The sequence below is a fragment of the Sardina pilchardus genome, chromosome 6, assembly GCF_963854185.1.
Source record: "Sardina pilchardus chromosome 6, fSarPil1.1, whole genome shotgun sequence".
In the NCBI taxonomy this organism is placed as follows: domain Eukaryota; kingdom Metazoa; phylum Chordata; class Actinopteri; order Clupeiformes; family Clupeidae; genus Sardina; species Sardina pilchardus.
In genome coordinates, this window is record NC_084999.1 from 26,639,606 (window position 1) to 26,658,258 (window position 18,653).

Here is an 18,653-nt window from a genome sequence, read left to right on the forward strand (position 1 = left end):
TAGATTTAGGCTATTATGTTAGCAGATGCTAATGAATTAGCCAGCACCAGAGGCACTGCATGTTAGTTGTCCATCACTGTCCAATCTCATCCAATAGGGAAATAGATCCATAAATGCGTGATCTAAAAATGGGAGTGGCACTGAGTCTGACATCACAGCAAGATGATCTACAGATGTCTCTGGCTCTCCTGCCGAGCCCCTGAGTCCACTGCTCTGCCTTGATCAATGCGCTCACATTGACCGCCAAAACTCAACACCTCTGCCATGGCCATCAAGAAGCGCCACGGGCAACTTGTTCATTTCGCGTGGTCAATAACGTAAAAGGTTGTTTTATGGAGCTACGGTAGTATTGATCGGGCACGCCACAGGTGTGTTTGCCTCGAGGCTAAGAACAGGGGGAGGATTTGCTGTTTGCAAATGATGATGGAGAAGTGTTTAAACAGAAGTTAATTTTGCTAACACGGAACGGCACATAAAGATGCCAAAGACTTCCACTTGTGACAAATGGCATTGAGAGAATTGAGTGTGTTTGGTAAAGGGGGTTGTGTGTTGTAAATGACTGAGAGAATTGAGTGTGTTTTGTAAAGGGGGTTGTGTGTTGTAAACGACTGCTGTTGGAGTGTTTCTCGTGGGTGGTGCAAATTGTATGCACATGTTTGCTGCAGATGAAGTCTGCTATATTTATGCTTGGCACAAGCAGAAAATTAAGTGCATGTCACACACACACACACACACTCACACACACACATACACACACAACCCCCTGAGCCTTCTGCCTCCAGCAGCAGTGCAGCAGGCCAGCGGGGTGGAAAATTGCGTCTTGTCATTTAATTTCCAAAAAAAAAAAATCTTTGTTTTCTCAGGATTAATCTCTCTGCTTTGCTCCACTTAAGATAAAAGCTCAGCAGAATGAACCAGGCTGTGTCTGTATCCGCAATCTGTTGGGACAACTTTGAGAACTCGCACAAAGATGAATAAAGATCAGATGCTTTTTTAGTGCTCTCTCTCTCTCTTTCTCTCTCTCTCACTCTGTCTCTGTCTATCTCTCTGTCTCTCTCTCTCTCTCCCTCTCTCTCTCTTTCTCTCTCTCCTGCTCCTCTGTGTTAACGGTTTACTCTGCATAAGCCATAAATTACCGCTGCTAAAGCGTCTGTGAGCATCTGAAAGATGCATCATTATTAGGAGCCAAATAGCCTCGTTTGACTTCGAAAGTGGCCATTTTCGCCAGCGTGCTATGCAAAGTTTTCATCAACCTGTCAGCATGCTTTGTTAAGCCAATTATGCACAGATTTCCGTTAATTGAGAATCTAACAATATAACATTTATCCTGAGCTAAAAGTCTGGAGGATAAATAATGTGGATACAAGTGTTTGTCATTAGAGGACTGTTAAGTAGCTGATAAGTCAGCATGTCCACTGACACCCTCTTATTGCTGGATTTCCATCAGACCAAAGAGCAGGAAGAGGTTGACATGGCACCTGTGGTATACCTGTACATGGCACCTGCAGTACAGTATATGTACACATGGCACCTGTGATATACCTGCATATGGCACCTGCAGTACAGTATATGTGCACATGGCACCTGTGATATACCTGCACATGACACCTGCAGTACAGTATATGTGCACATGGCACCTGGGGTATACGTGCACTATACCAGAGAGGGTTGAAGCGGAGCGAGAGGCGCAAACCTTCGACGATTTCCATGTTCTGTGTTCGCAAAGGGGAAGGGGGGGGGGGCGAAATCCCCCTTTAAGCAGACCTAAAAAGTGACATTACATTTGAACTGAACTGCTTGCCGGTCGATATCCCACTATGACGTCTTTCCTTAAGCAGACAGGAACTGTTCGAATTTTGCTTCCATAGAGATGCATTATGTTGCTCTATCTTGTCAGTAATGAAGGATCTTTGACTATACTCATCAAACATTTATGCACATATGCAATACGCATGGCAGTGGAGAATGTTGAGAGCATTGGTTGTCCCTGGTAGGATGTCATCTTTGCTGTTCCTCCAACAATATCTATGGTATAAAAAAAATATCCTATTCACTTTGAATTAATGTACAACAACTGCATACAAAAATCCCCATGATGCTCTCTTGCCAGCTCCGGGGACAGGCTGGTCCTGTTTCCTGTGTCCAGAGGAAGTCAGGGGTCAGGGCTCTACTCAGCGGATGCACATAGGGCGAGGATGCCAGTGTCTGCTCGATGGTTGTCTGCTCCAATACCAGCCCTCCCTAATTAAAGGAATGGATTTTTATCAAACCTGATCCCTTCAGATAGCTAAAGGGGAGAGGAGGGGAGGGGAGGGGTGGGCTGAACCTGCCCCAGAGATCGATGCCTTTACAAGAGCAATGGACAGGCTTACAAAGACATGTCCTTAATGAAAACACAAATAAATCGGGGAGCGGGGAGAAATCGCTAGGACGAGGAAAACATGGCGGCCCCGGAGCTCATAGCTTAAGCCAGCGCTGGCGCGGAGATTAGGGGTTACACTTATTAACCTTTCCAGAATGGCCCGCCGCGCCGTGCCGTTATTGATGACCCGGGTTATGAAGTCACAATGATTTCTGGGGAAAGTTGAAATGAAAGGTTAAACTATTCACATTAATTGCTCTCCTCGAGGTCGTTTATCGACAGCTCCGTAAGCTTCTCAAGCTGAAGGGGGCTTAGGGAGAGAGTGAGCGAGAGAGTGGGGTGTGTGGGGGGGGGGGGGGGGGGTATTGCGTAGGGGAGGGGCATTTGATGTTCCTGGAGAGTTATGAACAAACGGCTGTTTGATAGCACTCAGGCGGCTGAGAGGAGCCCATGAATAGCACAGGAAACGCAGCTCGGCCACAGGCATCAGTGCCCTCAGAGGAGCGCGCGTTCCCATGAATGAGAAGCAGGCAGAGTAGGGGGGGGAGGGGGGGGGGCTTCAGAGTGCTGCGCTATACACATTTGCACATAAAATACCCGGGGAGCTTAGGAGTACAGCCCCGCAGGCTCACACACTGAAGCCGCGGCCACCAGCTATACCTGCTTGGCTCTCTAAGAAATGAAGCCCGACCACAGACCCCATGCAGGAGGAGGCCATAGTGCTGTGGAGAACGCTGAGTGAGGCGGGGTGAAGGAGGGGTGAGGAGAGGAAACACTGGGAGTAGAAATGGAGAGAGAGAGAGAGAGGGATGGATGGATAGATAGATAGAGAGAGAAATACAGTAGATAGATACTGCATGAGCAGTTTCTCATTTTACGATCGCAGGTTTCTTTGCAGAGCTTCCCCTTCAGCTTTAGCGTGTATATTTGACAACACTCCTCAATCAGACAGTCTGCCTTTGATGAGCAAGATGACGAGGCTGCGAGACTTTCTGTTTGTCAGTGCACCGGCCCGCCGGTCCAAAGTTGGAGGACGGTTTTTCCACTCACAGACGCTAGGTGGAAGCGAAACGGCCACCATTCAACCTTAAAAAAGACATATAATCATTCCAACGACTCCGAAGCTGTTCAGTTAAGGTAAATGAAGCTAGAAAAAAACGGCATAGTTCCCCTTTAAAGCAAAAAGCTTGCTGCCATAGATAGATATACAGTATAAATATATAGATAGATGGACAGATTGCAAAGGAAGTACAGTATATTGACGGATTGTTGTAAAACATCAGAGGGTGAGACACATGTGGAAGAGTGTGTGTGTGTGTGTGTGTGTGTGCGTGCAAGAGAGAGAGGAGGCAATATTTGGTGTCCTGGTGGACTGAACGTGACCTCTAGTGGTGTTCCCCCATAAAGATAATGGTGATTGAGGCGGAGAGTGGCAGGCGGAGGGGGAGAGGAGCTTCGCCAGAGGCAGTCGGCGGGGTGAGGGGCGGAGGCTGATTTGTCACTGGATCGTTTATGCGCCTGGCTGCACACAGTGTTCAGGAGCACACAGAGTTCAAGTCTGGGCTAACCAAACAGCAGGGCTCCTCAAACAACCCCATCACTAACAAAAGGGAAAAATGTACTTAAGGGTGCCATCATGGCAGTTATAAAGATGGCTACTGAAACATCAGGTATTACAAGAAGCAAAGGTACACACAGAAGAAGTCGATAGCCTAATATACCTTTTATATTTGCCACCTTTATGTCTGCATTCTAATGTAACCTTATAATACCTCCTTGTACAGAATACACAGCCCTCAAGATGGCCTTTACGGTGGGTCATCCGGTCAGGGCGTCTTGTTTTCTAGCTGTTAGGGGAGAATTTCCTCTACAGATGCAGCGCTGCAGCCATTCAGCTATTCCTTTTCTTCTGTGTGTAGTCCATGAGATTGGCTTGTTTGTGTCTCCGGATTCATACACAGCACCCAGCGCTGTTTTATCTCCGTGCCTCTATCTGTTCCCTCACTCAGTATTCTGCGTCCGCACACACGCGGGGGCTTCTTATTCAAAGCCCCAGTCTGTTTACCCGCAGAAATATGACATCGTTGGATTCACAAGCAATTTCCTTTCTGTTCTGGGCAAGGACGTGTACTCTAACAGGCGCCTCGGCTCAATCCCTTCCCTCTGTGTCTCCCCTGCTTCATGTTGGAACCTAATCCGAAAGCTTCATTACCAACAAGTGCGTGTCTATCCAGTAGCCTACACCTTCGCTCAAGCCATCAAAACATGTCTGGCACAAAAGCTCCGGCGCGTCTCTTATCTTGTCGTCCTGTCACTGTAAACATCTGGAGATGTACAGTACTTCAACTACATTAGAACCAGCCAAACAAAAAGACTCAAGTATGACCCTTGAATGCACCTTGTCTGTGGACATTGTGATTTGCTAGATAATCAAACAGTGTGCGTGCGACAGAGGAAAAGTGCTTTAGTGTTGCTTTAAAGCACTTTTGATTTAAACCTAAGTGCATAGCCTAGCTGTCTGAGAGTGTCGTGGAAAAAGCACAGATATCGAATAAATTAAAGGGATATTCCGCCATTTGTGGAAATACGCTCATTTTCCACCTTCCCTCGAGCAAAACAATCGATATTTACCTTGTTCCCGTTCATCCAGCCATTCTGTGAGTCTGGCGATACAACTTTTAGCTTCAGACTAGCATAGATCATTGAATCGGATTAGACCATTAGCTTCTCGCCTGCTAGCTTCATGTTTAAAAGTGACTAATATTTCTGGTAATTTTCCCATTTAAAATGTGTGTCCTCTCAAGTTAGAAAGTGCAATAAGACCAACTGAAAATGAACCCTGCCGTTTTTCTAGGCTGATTTGATATGGAACTACATTCTCATCTGGCGTAATAATCAAGGCAACTTGCAGCTACTGGCACTACTATTGCTTGATGTCTATGGGGACTATTTTCAGATGCTGCGTACGATATCACTGCGCCTATGGTACGTTTGCAAGTTGCCTTGATTATTACGCCAGATGAGAGTGTAGTTCCATGTCAAATCAGCCTAGAAAAACGCCAGGTTTCATTTTCAGTTGGTCTTATTGCACTTTCTAACTTGAGAGGAGACACGTTTTAAATGGGAAAATTATCAGAAATCTTAGTCACTTTTAAACATGAAGCTAGCAGGCGAGAAGCTAATGGTCTAATCCGATTCAATGATCTATGCTAGGCTGAAGCTAAAAGTTGTATCGCCAGACTCACAGAATGGCTGGATGAACGGGAGCAAGGTAAATATCGATTGTTTTGCTCGAGGGGAGGTGGAAAATGAGCGTATTTCCAAAAATGGCGGAATATCCCTTTAAAACTCCAATTAGCACTCTGAATTAGCACAAATAGCTCTCTGATAAAAACTCGATCCAAGAGGACATGGTGAGACTCAAGAGAGCTGCCGTTGACCACAAAGTTTAATTCACAAGGACATGTACTTGATCAAGGTATCTGTTCTCATGAATAGGTGCGCACGATCTGAAGTCTGAACTATGGTGCGATGCCTTTTTTACATTATGCGATATCTCAGGGCCTCCTAATGTAGCTTCCATACGTCACGTGTCCAATCAAAAGTCAGGGTTCTTCCCCTTGACAAGTGAGTGACATGTTGACAAGCTAAGCTAAGCCAAGGTAGGAGTCCGATCCAAGAAGCCAATTAATCATTCATATTGGTTAAACATCCTTCCACCGATGAAGTAATATATGACTTCATCTGGTTCTCAATTTTCAGGTTTTGTCGATTAATCGCTCTCAAACTTGGGGTTCTTGACAACTTCCAAGCGCCCTGGGGCTGTCAGTTCATTAGATGTATCAAGTGTGTGTTAAGTGAACTTTCCACCATCAATCATGGCTGTCTTTGTCATTGGGATGCTTCCTCAAGTGTTCCTTCATTTCCTTAATGTGTCTGCAATCTGCATGTTGCTTTCCACCTGCTCGGTAATGCTTGGTGTGTGTGCGAGGAGAGAGATGTCATAATGGGCCAGTTCCAGCGCACAGGTGAGTGCATGAACTTAGAGGAACAGAACGACATGTTCCTCTGCTGTAGAGTGGTACACAAGCCCTTTTCACTGGAAATTTCAATGGGGAATGCATTTGGAGAGCACCAACAATAGCAAAGTTGCCACTTACAGGCACCTTATGAAGCTTACCACCATAATCATTTATCTGGGGTTTTTTCTGGGAGCATAAGTGGTGGTGCTGTGAAAGCGGTTTAGTGCCAGCTCTAGCTTGTATGGCAAGCCACCCTTTCATCAGGCTCCCAGTGGGGGTACCTGAGGTCTGCCCCCCCTCCTCTCATACTGTACGTCTAAGACCTTCCTGACCTGTAGCCTGCCAAGTTCACAACTATAATGCCTTCTCCATCCAGATCAAACAACCTAGTCATTGCACTGATGTGATATGCAAATCTGATCAAGCAGATGTCATCATCACCATCTCCATATGTCTTTGTTTGGGGAAATTGGGGCTTTGAAATGTGTTATTATTGAAATTATTCATTCCATATTTCAGCAATGCATTAACAGTGCAATTAGCAGTATCATTTAGAGTTCATAAACATGGCCTAAGGCTAATTGTCATTCAAAGAAAAGAAAGAAAATGAAATCACAGGATGGACGCAAAACATTTAGTGCTTGGTATCTTACCTCTCACAAAAACAGCAATGATTAATGGGTTCGTTTACATAATCATGTTTGCCATGAGGCGAAAAGAACATCTCCGTTTAAAAACTATTTTGGCTGTATGACTCTCCGCAAAATTATGTCTCCTCGGCTAACCAAGATTTTCAACATAATTAAACTCAGTGAAAACACAGTCTACATGGCTGTGACTAAAGTACTTTCACCTACTTGCCAAAGGCATATTCAATGTTGACCCCTCACCACCCCACAGCGCCCCCCACCCCCCACCCCCTTCGGCCCCAACAATAGAAAGCCATTAGTGCTGATTTATATTAGTAATAAAAGCGGCGTTGGAGGGGGTAATGTCAGGGTACCCCAGCGGGACACCGGGCCGAGGACTACGGCATGGGGAGAAGGCCACTCATTAGACCTGTCAAATCCAATCAAGCCTGGCCAGTGTGGGCGTGTTGCACCAGCCTAATGGAGATTAAAAGCTCTGTCCATCAGCACATGCTGGCCACCACCACCACCACTGCCGCCGCACCACCACCACCACCACAGCCGCTGCTGTCGCCGTGGTGCTTACCTGACGCTCCCGCTCAACAGAAAGCGCTAACAGTGCCAATCCGCAGTTCCACATCAAAAGCACTACCCTGGCGAGGGCGGCGTTTGAGTTTAATGATGGGGTATGGCGTTCCAAACGCTTGCATGTAAAACCACGTGTGCAGTAGGTGCAACACAGCAGGTTCCCATGTGCGCTTCGCTGCTTGGAAGCCTTAATGGAATATGTTCAAAAGACACAATAGATTGCGTATAATGGATGAAAGTCTAAAAGAAAGGGAAAAACTGGAATAAAAGAAAATGAAACAAAGCGCTGAACTTAATCAAGAGCTAAAATGAAAAAGTGCTGTGCAAAGCTTGATCAAAGTGACAGGAAAACAATTCACACACACACACACACACACACACACACACACACACACACACACACATAGAAAACAAGATTCCACTAAATCAAAGTTATTACACAAACACACACACACGTGCACGCGATGGGGAGCATTAAATAAACTAGGAGACCTCATCAGAGAGCGAAGCACATGATCTACTCATGCTGTTACCTGCTGCATCATGCTGCTACCTCACGTTGGCCAAATCGCTCCAAACATTTCTATATCTTTCTGCCACTTTGGTTTTTAGTTGCAAAAGAAATCAAAAATGTGATATTATGGCTTTTTTCTCTGACCCCCTCTTGACCGATTTGCGCTAATCAAGAAAAGTTCTCAAGCGTAAATAAGTCCTCAGCCTGATCATTTTGACAAGTCGGCGAATAATGACCCCCCCCCCCCCAAAAAAAAAACACATAATAATGAAGTAATTGCTGTGTAAACGGCATGGTGAAGATGCCAGTGCGAGGAGAGCATGTAATCATTAGGATGCTCTCTCACAGCGGGTTTCCTATTGGAGAATAATCAGTCTCATTGCCCTAATGATGCTCTTGATTTCCGGGCCATCCTAACAGCGTGTAATCACCCTGTTTGCGTCTGTCTGCTTTTTCGACTGTTTCCCTGACTCCAACCAGCTCAGGGCTGAGCTGAGGGTTGCAGTGGCTGGATCGGCACCCACATCCGGCCCACTTTAGGCCCACGCATGTTCCCCCCCCCCCCCAGACCCATCCGTTTCTGCCCCAGAGCTCACTTTTCTCGGGAGGATGAGTGAGAGGACAGAGACTTGTTGCTACTGACAGTTTCACAAAGCAACTTTTACGAAGGAACTAACAAAGCAAAGACGTATGGAGGGAAGGAATCCTCATTGATTTGCTCATTTACTGGTCTGTATTCGACTATCCACCTCGTGTTGACTAAACTGAAGTCGTCATCGCTCACTTGGTATTTATCTGACGGCAGCATAGAGGACAACGATGGCACTTTAATTATCCAGGTGTGGCACACATCAATCACACGTCCTCGAGACCTTGCGAGGAGCGGAGGAGGGGGGGGGGGGGGGGGCGGCAGATGAGGAAAAATCCGTTTGACCTGTCCGAGACTGAATTAATTATCCAATTACTCGAGTGCTACTGACTGCGCTGGCCAGATAACTTCAGAGCTATTTACAACTGACTGCTTTGCTGAGATAACAAAAGGCCCATTTGCCTCATAATCACCTCGGCACCGCCACAAATGATCGTCACAAACTCCTCGGCCCAGAGAAATCTCATCAGCGTTTTTTTTTTTTTAAGCTCACGCGTAAGGAGGAGAGAGACACACACACACACACACACAGTTGAGTCAGTTAGTGATGCGTTTTTTTCTGCGAGCTTCAAAAAAAGTTTCCCTCAGCAGAAAAAGAAAGAATGAGGTGAGCAGACAAGCAAGTGCAAGTTCAGCACTACGCTCCACATATCAGACACCATGAATAAAACATGCCACCGACACATTCGCAAAACTGTGTCCAGGAAGGTGGCACCTTGGCAGGAGGGACTGTTGCAGGGAATGCTTACATATCATCTTAGAATAACTTTAAGGTTTGCCACAGAGAAACAACACAAACCAAAATACTCTAAAACACCAGTATAGCATTAGGCCAATCCAACGTCACTCTGATGTCCAGTTATCCCATCACTGCAAACACTAGTGGTCGGCCGGCTCCGGAGACGGCCTGGAGGTACCTCGGGCCTCTTTGAGCCAAACCCACTGATCTATAAAGAATACCTGGATAGAGCATCTACGTCAAAATTCTGAAGCCTACATGGCGGCGGCCATTATGGGACCACTTGCCATAGGAATGCATAGACAGTAAAAGACAGTAAAAGAATGTTGCCGTTCTGCAACAATGGAATTGGAACACATCGCCGCCATTATGGGACCACTCGGGACAGTTCCATTGGCTTCATTGTTGATGGGTCAGCAACAATGAGATAGTCTATCCAGGTATTCTTTATAGATCAGTGGCCAAACCACACAGAACAGTGGTGATGTTTTAATCCCTCAGCACAGACACAGACACAGACACAGGCACAGCCCTGGAAGCCCAAGGACAAGGCAGCAATGGGAGTTATCTATCATCGCCGGGTAATAATCTCCATGTATCAAAAACGCTTCAAACGACACGGGCACACCGCGCAGGACAATATGTCTCTCCCTCTGTTTGCCAAAGCTAAGCACATTTCTCTGTGAGGAGAAGAAAGAGTCTGTGTGTGTGTGTGTGTGTGCAGCACATATCTCTTCCTTATCACAGCGGAGGCAGCTATGCGGGACTGCTGCAGTCGGTTATCCATAACACAAGAGGGCTCAATTCCTTTCTTTGATATGTTGATGCCTCCCTGCTTCCACACTTGTGTCCTTCCCTCTCTCCCCTCTCCTCTCGCCTTTTGTGTTGACATCCTGGACTCCTTGAGAGCCCTGTGAAGCTATGGCATTGTCATTGTCTCCAATAACTAACGACTAAGAGGCGTTTTAAAAGCAATATTATTCTGACCTTCTCTCACATAACCAATGTCATCCCCTAGCACTCTTGAAACAAACTCCTTTCTTCAGAAACAGAAGCCGTTTCGTGTCTTAAGATCTACCTTGCATAATTGTGTCGTGTGTAAAAAAACGTGTGTAAGGTAAAAAAGCAGAACTCTCTGGATCTCCGTGCCCGTGCCTATCCGTTCATCCTCATCCGTTCTCCCTGATGCTGCTCCAGCGGTAGCAGGCGAACCCGTGACCCCCACCCCGCTTAGATTCTCTGCACTGTGCAAAATGGCCGCCGAGACGGAGATGGAATTGGAACGCTGCTATGGATTCTATTAGGAGTGGAATCATCGCTCACCAGGGAGGGCATTTCACGGCGCACCACGGCCCCTCGCGCTTGCGATTCGCGCCGAAGACTCGGCTGTGCCGAGGACCAGCGGCTTGGCTAAGAGATGGCACTTTTTTTTTTTTTTGGAAAGCTGTGTCGCGAAGGAAGAGGGCACTGTTTTGCATAATAGCATAAGCTTTTATCTGCCAAAAACTCGTGTGATTCTCTGCCAGGGAATAAGAAGCCTTTTAAAGTCCTTTAACAGCACTTTCCTAAAAAAAAAATGGATGAATAAAGTCTATCATTTCTGAATAATATTAGCATTTAGGAATCTATTGCGATCTTTGTGGATACGGCTGCGAGATTCATTTTCATTCTCCGTGCTAAAGGAAGACAAAAAAAAAAGACGTTTGGTGAGGGAGATGTTGAAAGATGTTGAGGGAGCATTGCATAGCAGACCAATAAAGCACATCAAAAACCCATCTCCATCTACAAACGTGGGCTTTTCCAAACCAAAGGCCAGAAGGGCAGAAGTTGACAGAGATATGGAGACACTCTGACATCGAGGCAGAGGGATGGATTGGCCCCCCGATCGATAAGTCAGCCGGGCAGAATAAAGCCGCCTCTAAAGAAAGGCTAAACCACGCGGCCGCGTGCGGTGGGGCCTGTTCGGGGGGCTGCCCACGACCTGGAGCACGTCGGGCCTTCAGAACCCACCAACATCAGAGCCAGAGGTCAGCCAGAGGTCAGCCAGAGGGGAGCAGCGGGCGGAGATGTGAGCGCGTGAGAGTGAGAGGGCTGCGATCTCCCGTGCCCTACTGAGCCGGCAGAGCCACGATGTGTATTCATGAGAAGACGGAGGGAGAGGGAGAAGGAGGGGAGGGACATCAAAATACAAAAGAAGTTCACACACACACACACACACACACACACTATCACACACACACACACACACACACACACACACACACACACACACACACACACACACAAACACACAAAAGCACACACACACAATCACCACTCGTACATACGTTTAATTCCTGTTGAAATAAAAAGGCACATACTAATGCATTGTCCACCACTGTCCATACATATATACATACGTATAGGGTCGAGGAGCGAGGGAGGACGTATAAACGCTGAATGAGAGGCACCCTATAAGAACCACACAGGTGCTGTGATACCACCCAGCAGAGCAGTACAGCCTGTTCTAATTTATAATTCAGTAGATTTTCTTTTGCTATTTTACACTCAATAACATCATTATTAGTCAAATGAATGCTGAGGAGATCATCTTTTAGGTAAAACTGAGAGCTAGACTGAGAAAAGTGACTCAAATGATTCAATTGATATGTATTTCTGTTTCTGTTTCCATTAGTCTGTAAACCACTCTAATTTTGAGGAGAGACAGCTCGGTAATATCAAAGAGCGGAATTGCTGTAGAGAAACTAACTTTTCATGGAACTGTTTTCCAGAATTTGAAAATTAGATGGTTCACTCAGAGTTGAATGCAAGATGTGGTAATTGCAGGCAGAAATACTCAAGACACTTAAGAGGCAGCCGTTCTGTTGCTGTGTTTAGTTTTGTTTTAAAAGCAGCAGTCTCCATCGAGCAAGGTCATCAAGCGTGACTGAATGGAGACGCAAACTGATGGCACTAACAGCTGATGATGAAGATGGTGTGGGTCTCGGGGATAGAGGAGAGGGGAGGCCAGCCTGTTGTGGGTCTCGGGGAGAGAGGAGGCCAGCCTGGTGTGGGTCTCGGGGATAGAGGAGAGAGGAGGCCAGCCTGGTGTGGGTCTCGGGGATAGAGGAGAGGGGAGGCCAGCCTGGTGTGGGTCTCGGGGATAGAGGAGAGAGGAGGCCAGCCTGGTGTGGGTCTCGGGGATAGAGGAGAGGGGAGGCCAGCCTGGTGTGGGTCTCGGGGATAGAGGAGAGAGGAGGCCAGCCTGGTGTGGGTCTTGGGGATAGAGGAGAGGGGAGGCCAGCCTGGTGTGGGTCTCAGGGATAGGGGAGAGGGAAGGCCAGCCTGGTGTGGTCACCTGCCCTGGGCACTATAGCGAAGCACCATCCTCAATCCTCTTTCTTAGAGGGACACCAGTCCCACCACACATAAGCCTGCTGGCATGGACAAAATGTGACTGTCTGGGACACCTGCACCGCACGCCGGTGACCCGGGTTCAATTCCTGCCCCGTGGTCCTCTCTGGATCCCACACCAACTCTCTACTCACTTCCTGTCTCTCTCTCCTATCCTATCTGATTAAAGGCATAAAGGCCCAATAAATGTACACATTCATAAAAGAAACACTTGTGATTGCAATTTTTTTTCATAGTTTTTGCTGTTAGTCACTAGCACCGCTGTGTGTGTGTGTGTGTGTGTGTGTATGCATGGCTGTGCATGCCTGTGAGCTTGGTGGGGTTCTTACCATAGCGTCAGAGCTGTGTGAGGTCACCTGTGTTTGAAGTGACCGTGACCACGGCAATTCCAGGACATGGGCAGAAGATAATGTGGGCAAACACTCGCGCAAGCGTGTCAGAAGCAATTCATGCAAGGGAGACGTCCCCTGCATATTCAACAGCCGCTGGAGCCACACAATAGGGCTCGGCTCTCCGCGCACACACACACACACACACACACAGACACACACACACACACACACACACACACACACACACACACACACCATGCAATGACACATTCAGACACATACCCACTTACACACACACACACACACACACACTGACTAACATACAGAAACACACACACACACACATGCAATACAACCATCTCCTCTCTGCTCTCCACCTCTCAGATCCTATCATCCATCGGTTCTCTGAAAGCGCCCCCCTCCTTTCTTCATGAGCCCCCCCTCCACCCACAGACACACACACACACACACACACACACCCTCTCTCTGTGAAAGGCTCCTGCTGGCTGCGTGGCGAGTGAACTAACGAGCAGGAGCAGCCCCTGTAACGAGGGTGCCAGAGCGTATTAGGCCTGTCGGCCAATCACAGTAAGCATCTGTGAAAGCAGCCGTCTGCCACCGACGGAACGCGCCGCCGAGGAGGGAAGCCAGCCGGATCACCGAGGAGGTGCTGGGGTTAGAGTCGAGAACACGGAGAGAGAGAACGAGGAGAGAGAGAGAGAGAGAGAGAGAGAGGAGGTGCTGGGGTTAGAGTCGAGAACACGGAGAGAGAGAACGAGGAGAGAGAGAGAGAGAGGAGGTGCTGGGGTTAGAGTCGAGAACACGGAGAGAGAGAACGAGGAGAGAGAGAGAGAGAGGAGGTGCTGGGGTTAGAGTCGAGAACACGGAGAGAGAACGAGGAGAGAGAGAGAGAGAGGAGGTGCTGGGTTTAGAGTCGAGAACACGGAGAGAGAGAACGAGGAGAGAGAGAGAGAGAGGAGGTGCTGGGGTTAGAGTCGAGAACACGGAGAGAGAGAGAGAGGGAGAGAGAGAGAGAGAGAGAGAGGAGGTGCTGGGGTTAGAGTCGAGAATACGGAGAGAGAGAGAGAGAGAGAACGAGGACAGAGAGAGAGAGAGAGAGAGAGGGTGCTGGGGTTAGAGTCGAGAATACGGAGAGAGAGAGAGAGAACTAGGACAGAGAGAGAGAGAGAGAGGAGGTGCTGGGGTTAGAGTCGAGAATACGGAGAGAGAGAGAGAGAGAGAGAACGAGGAGAGAGAGAGGGTGCTGGGGTTAGAGTCGAGAATACGGAGAGAGAGAGAGAGAACGAGGACAGAGAGAGAGAGAGAGAGAGAGGGTGCTGGGGTTAGAGTCGAGAATACGGAGAGAGAGAGAGAGAGAACGAGGACAGAGAGAAAGAGAGAGAGAGAGGGTGCTGGGGTTAGAGTCGAGAATACGGAGAGAGAGAGAGAGAGAGAGAGAGAGAGAGAAGAGGAAGACGCCGAACAATGCATGCAGGGCAGAGCTAGGCCAATACCCCCTTATCATCAACATCCAAAAAAGAGCCCTCAAATTCTGGCAACACATAAAAATGAGCAACCCCAACTCACTCCACCATCTAGCACTGCAATGCCAAGAGCAAAATATAGAAAGAAGCCCTCTCAGCCAACTTGTCCTGAGACTCAGCGACCTAACACTATCCCATATCACTGAGGCCCAGGACAATGTTACAGTAGCAAGAACAATTAGACCCAACCAAATTACAAACAATGAAAAGGAAAACTACATCACCTATTGGAAAGAAGTAACTCAAACACAATCTAAATTACAATGTTATTTGGCCCTAAAACGTGAATACACAATAGCTACTTACCTGAGCACACTAAAGGACCCCAAGCTCAGAAAAACCACGACTATGTACAGACTCAGTGAGCACAGTCTCTCCATCGAAAAAGGTAGACACAGGCAGACCTGGCTGCCCAGAGAGGAGAGGCTGTGTTCACACAGCAGCTTAGGGGCTGTGGAGACAGAGCTACACTTCTTAACAGAATGCCCAAAATATGAGGAAATTCGGACACTATCATTCGAAAAAATAAATTCAACCCTCCCTGAGTTTCTGACCTGGACAAATGAGGAAAAAATGCCTTACATCCTTGGTGAGCATGAGGATGTGGCCATTCTGGCTGCAAAATTTGTAGCAGCCTGCCATAACCTGAAGGACAGCCAGTGAGGCCACAAACACCAACAATGGTGTATAGTTGTTATTATTATTATAATCATTGTTTCACTCTTATGTCTTCTATGTCTTCTATGTCTACTTTTATGTCCTCTTATACGTTAATTACACAGTTTATTTATTTTCTTTAACCCCTTACGTGTACATGTAATTGAGCTTTGGCAATATTGTTGATGAAACTTTCATGCCAATAAAGCTTTATTGAATTGAATTGAATTGAATTGAGAGAGGAGGTGCTGGGGTGAGGGTTGAGAACACGGAGAGAGAGAACAAGGGAGAGAGAGAGATGAGAGGCAGGTGTATATGAGGCAGCAGGATATAGCAGTGTTATGGGGGGATGAGGAGAGAGGGAGAAAGAGAGAGAGAGAGAGAAAGAGGCAGCAGGATATAGCAGTGTTGTTGGGGGGGGTTAGGGGGGCGCAGAGCCTCCTGCACACCACCACACATATCTGCATCCCACTCTTTTGAAGTCAGGATCCGCGCTCCAAGACCACTCGCTCAAGTCAGATTAAGAGTCAGGATTACTGCTTCGGTTTGCTCCATCTTCACGGCTGGTACCAGATCACTTTGGCGTGTTATTTTAAAAGCCTGAACAAAGGTACTAATGTTAGATTGCTTGATCCTGAATCAGTAATGACGAGCGGAGTAGGCACGAGGAGAGTAACGTTCTGCCATAGTGAATTCTGCACCTGTCCAAAAGCTCATACACACACACACGCCTCCTTCTGACTTTCAGCACACTAATTGAATCAAGCCGGCGACCGGAACAAGGTGATGTATGCAGCAATTGCAGCAATTCATTCCCTGCAAGTGACAATTGTGCTGGCAACAGCAATAACCGCAAAGCTTGGCACTGGATCTGGCTGTGCTGATTGGTGATGTCATGACAAAATTCCCTCGTTGCTAAGGATACACTTGGTTTCACCTTGTGCACCTGCAGCACCCAACGGCAGAATGGCTGTCCGAGCAGTAGATGGACTGTTTGAATGAGCACTTTGTGGTGTTTTAGTGGGGACAGTCCTGAGCGCTGCTGAAGTCCACCTTAAATTACTGGAGTGCACCACGCTACGGCATCTTGTGTTGAAGTGGATGTTCGGGGAAAGGGGAGGTAAGAGGGAGTGTGAGAGAGAGAGAGAGAGAGAGAGAGATGAACCTGAACTATTAGCCTATAGGTGCAAGGTTATGTGGCTGTGTGCATGTTACCTGTTTGTGTGTCCGTGTGTGTGTGTGTGTGTGTGTGTGTGTGTGTGTGTGTGTGTGTGTGTGTATTGTGTGCTTCACTACTGCACAGCCATCGATTTAGTAGATCGAGGGAACAGCACAGTCTGTTCTTTTATTTTGCTCAGTGCCCTCCCCTCCATTCTTCTCATTTCCTCTCCCCTCTCCCTTTCTCTCTCTCTCTCTCTCTCTCACTCCCTCTTTCTCTCCTCTCTGAGGACCTGCGTTATCTCTCAGCACTTGATCAGCGTTCACTTAGAGGACCAAGGATTTTTGCGAACAAACTTTTCCCGAGCTGAAAAAAATAAATAAAAATGTAGCAGCAGCAAGCCAAAACATGAAAGCCACTCAAATACACTCGCTTCGCTTCCTATGTGAAAAGAAATTATTCATTCATGGCAATTTTGGCATGCTTTGATATTTTAATATTATGAACATGATCCCAGTCTAACACATTTGGCACTCTTGTGTCCGTGTTTCCAATGGACTCTGACGAAGATGTTGTGAACATCGAAACGTTAGTCTTTGGTGTGCACCGATGCATTCAAATGTAAAATGTATAGTAAACATCTGTTGCTCCAGAGTTTCTCCGTCATTAAGTGCAAGATACAATCAGTCAAGTGTCAATCATTCAATCAAACCGTGTTGGTTGACAACTTCATGGCCATTGACACAAGAATGTATATAGCACTGGAAGAAATGGGCATATTTGTGATATGAACACACACACACACACACACACACACACACACACACACACATACTCACACATACCTTTAAAAGGTCCATATAAATCCTGGTTCACAGGTCAGAAATCGCAATCTCCAGCAGAGATAGCACATGTGTGTGTGCTTCTCTCACTTGTGTGTGTGTGTGTGTGTGTGTGTGTGTGTGTGTCACAGATGGTGTGAGTCCAAGCGAGCGTGTCCATAAAAAAAAAAAAGAGATTGACCATGAAGGAGCAAATGGGTGTGTGAATGTAAATCAGAGTCTGATCTGTACAGCAGGCCTCCTGGGGCCGGCCCGTGGACCCTGGAGCCGTCACTCGTCAGGGTAATGACACATTCCCCACACAGATAGAGCCAGTTGCGTCAAGCGGGGGGGAGGGGGGGGGGTGTATGTGTGTGTATGTGTGTGGGGGGGGATTGGGGGGGCGTCGCCTCAAGGCTGGAATGGATTTCCGAGCGGGAGTGGAAATGTGTGTGATTTGCTGGGTCACGTGTGAGTGAAAGACACAAGAGCGAAGCTGTAATTATGCTCAGGGGCTTGCATGGACACACTAAACACATCCTGCAGAGCCTGCTTTGGGTCCGCTCTCCTCTTCCTCTAGCTCCTTCTAGAGGCTTCCGCTGTCTCTATGTCTCTCAATTTAAGAGTAAGACACACACAGTCTCTCACACACACACACACACACAGACAGACAGAGAGCACACATTCCTGCCTCTGATGCTCTTTGTCTTGGCGGTGGCTGTCATGGCGACATCTGCTAACTTCACATGAGCTCCCTTCTGTGCCCAGGGCCGGCTCCCCGCTGGGCGCATTTTGTTCTGGATGCTGCGTTGCCATGGGAGAACGGGCTGTAATTTGGCTCGACGACGTTGCCATAGCGATCAGGTGATGCTGCGTGTGAGAGAGTGTTGCCATGGAGAGAGAGAGATGGAGGCCGTGGCTGACGGACGGGCGGGCGGGTGGGTGGACGTGTTGGCGTGAGCGCTAAGTGGGATGTTGGCTCGGGTTGGGATCACATGGTTAGTGGAGGGCGATGAGAACCTAAGGTGAGAGGTCATGTGGGGTCAAATGTTGTCGGGGGAGAGTAAGCCAGATGCAAGCCCCAGTGAACAAGCAAACCACCTGCAGGAAACGCATATGGTCAGCTGGGAATCATATGCTCCACACACTCACCATAATGCTGTGTGTGTGTGTGTGTGTGTGTGTGTGTGTGTGTGTGTGTGTGTGTGTGTGTGTGTGTGTGTGTGTGTGTGTGTGTGTGTGTG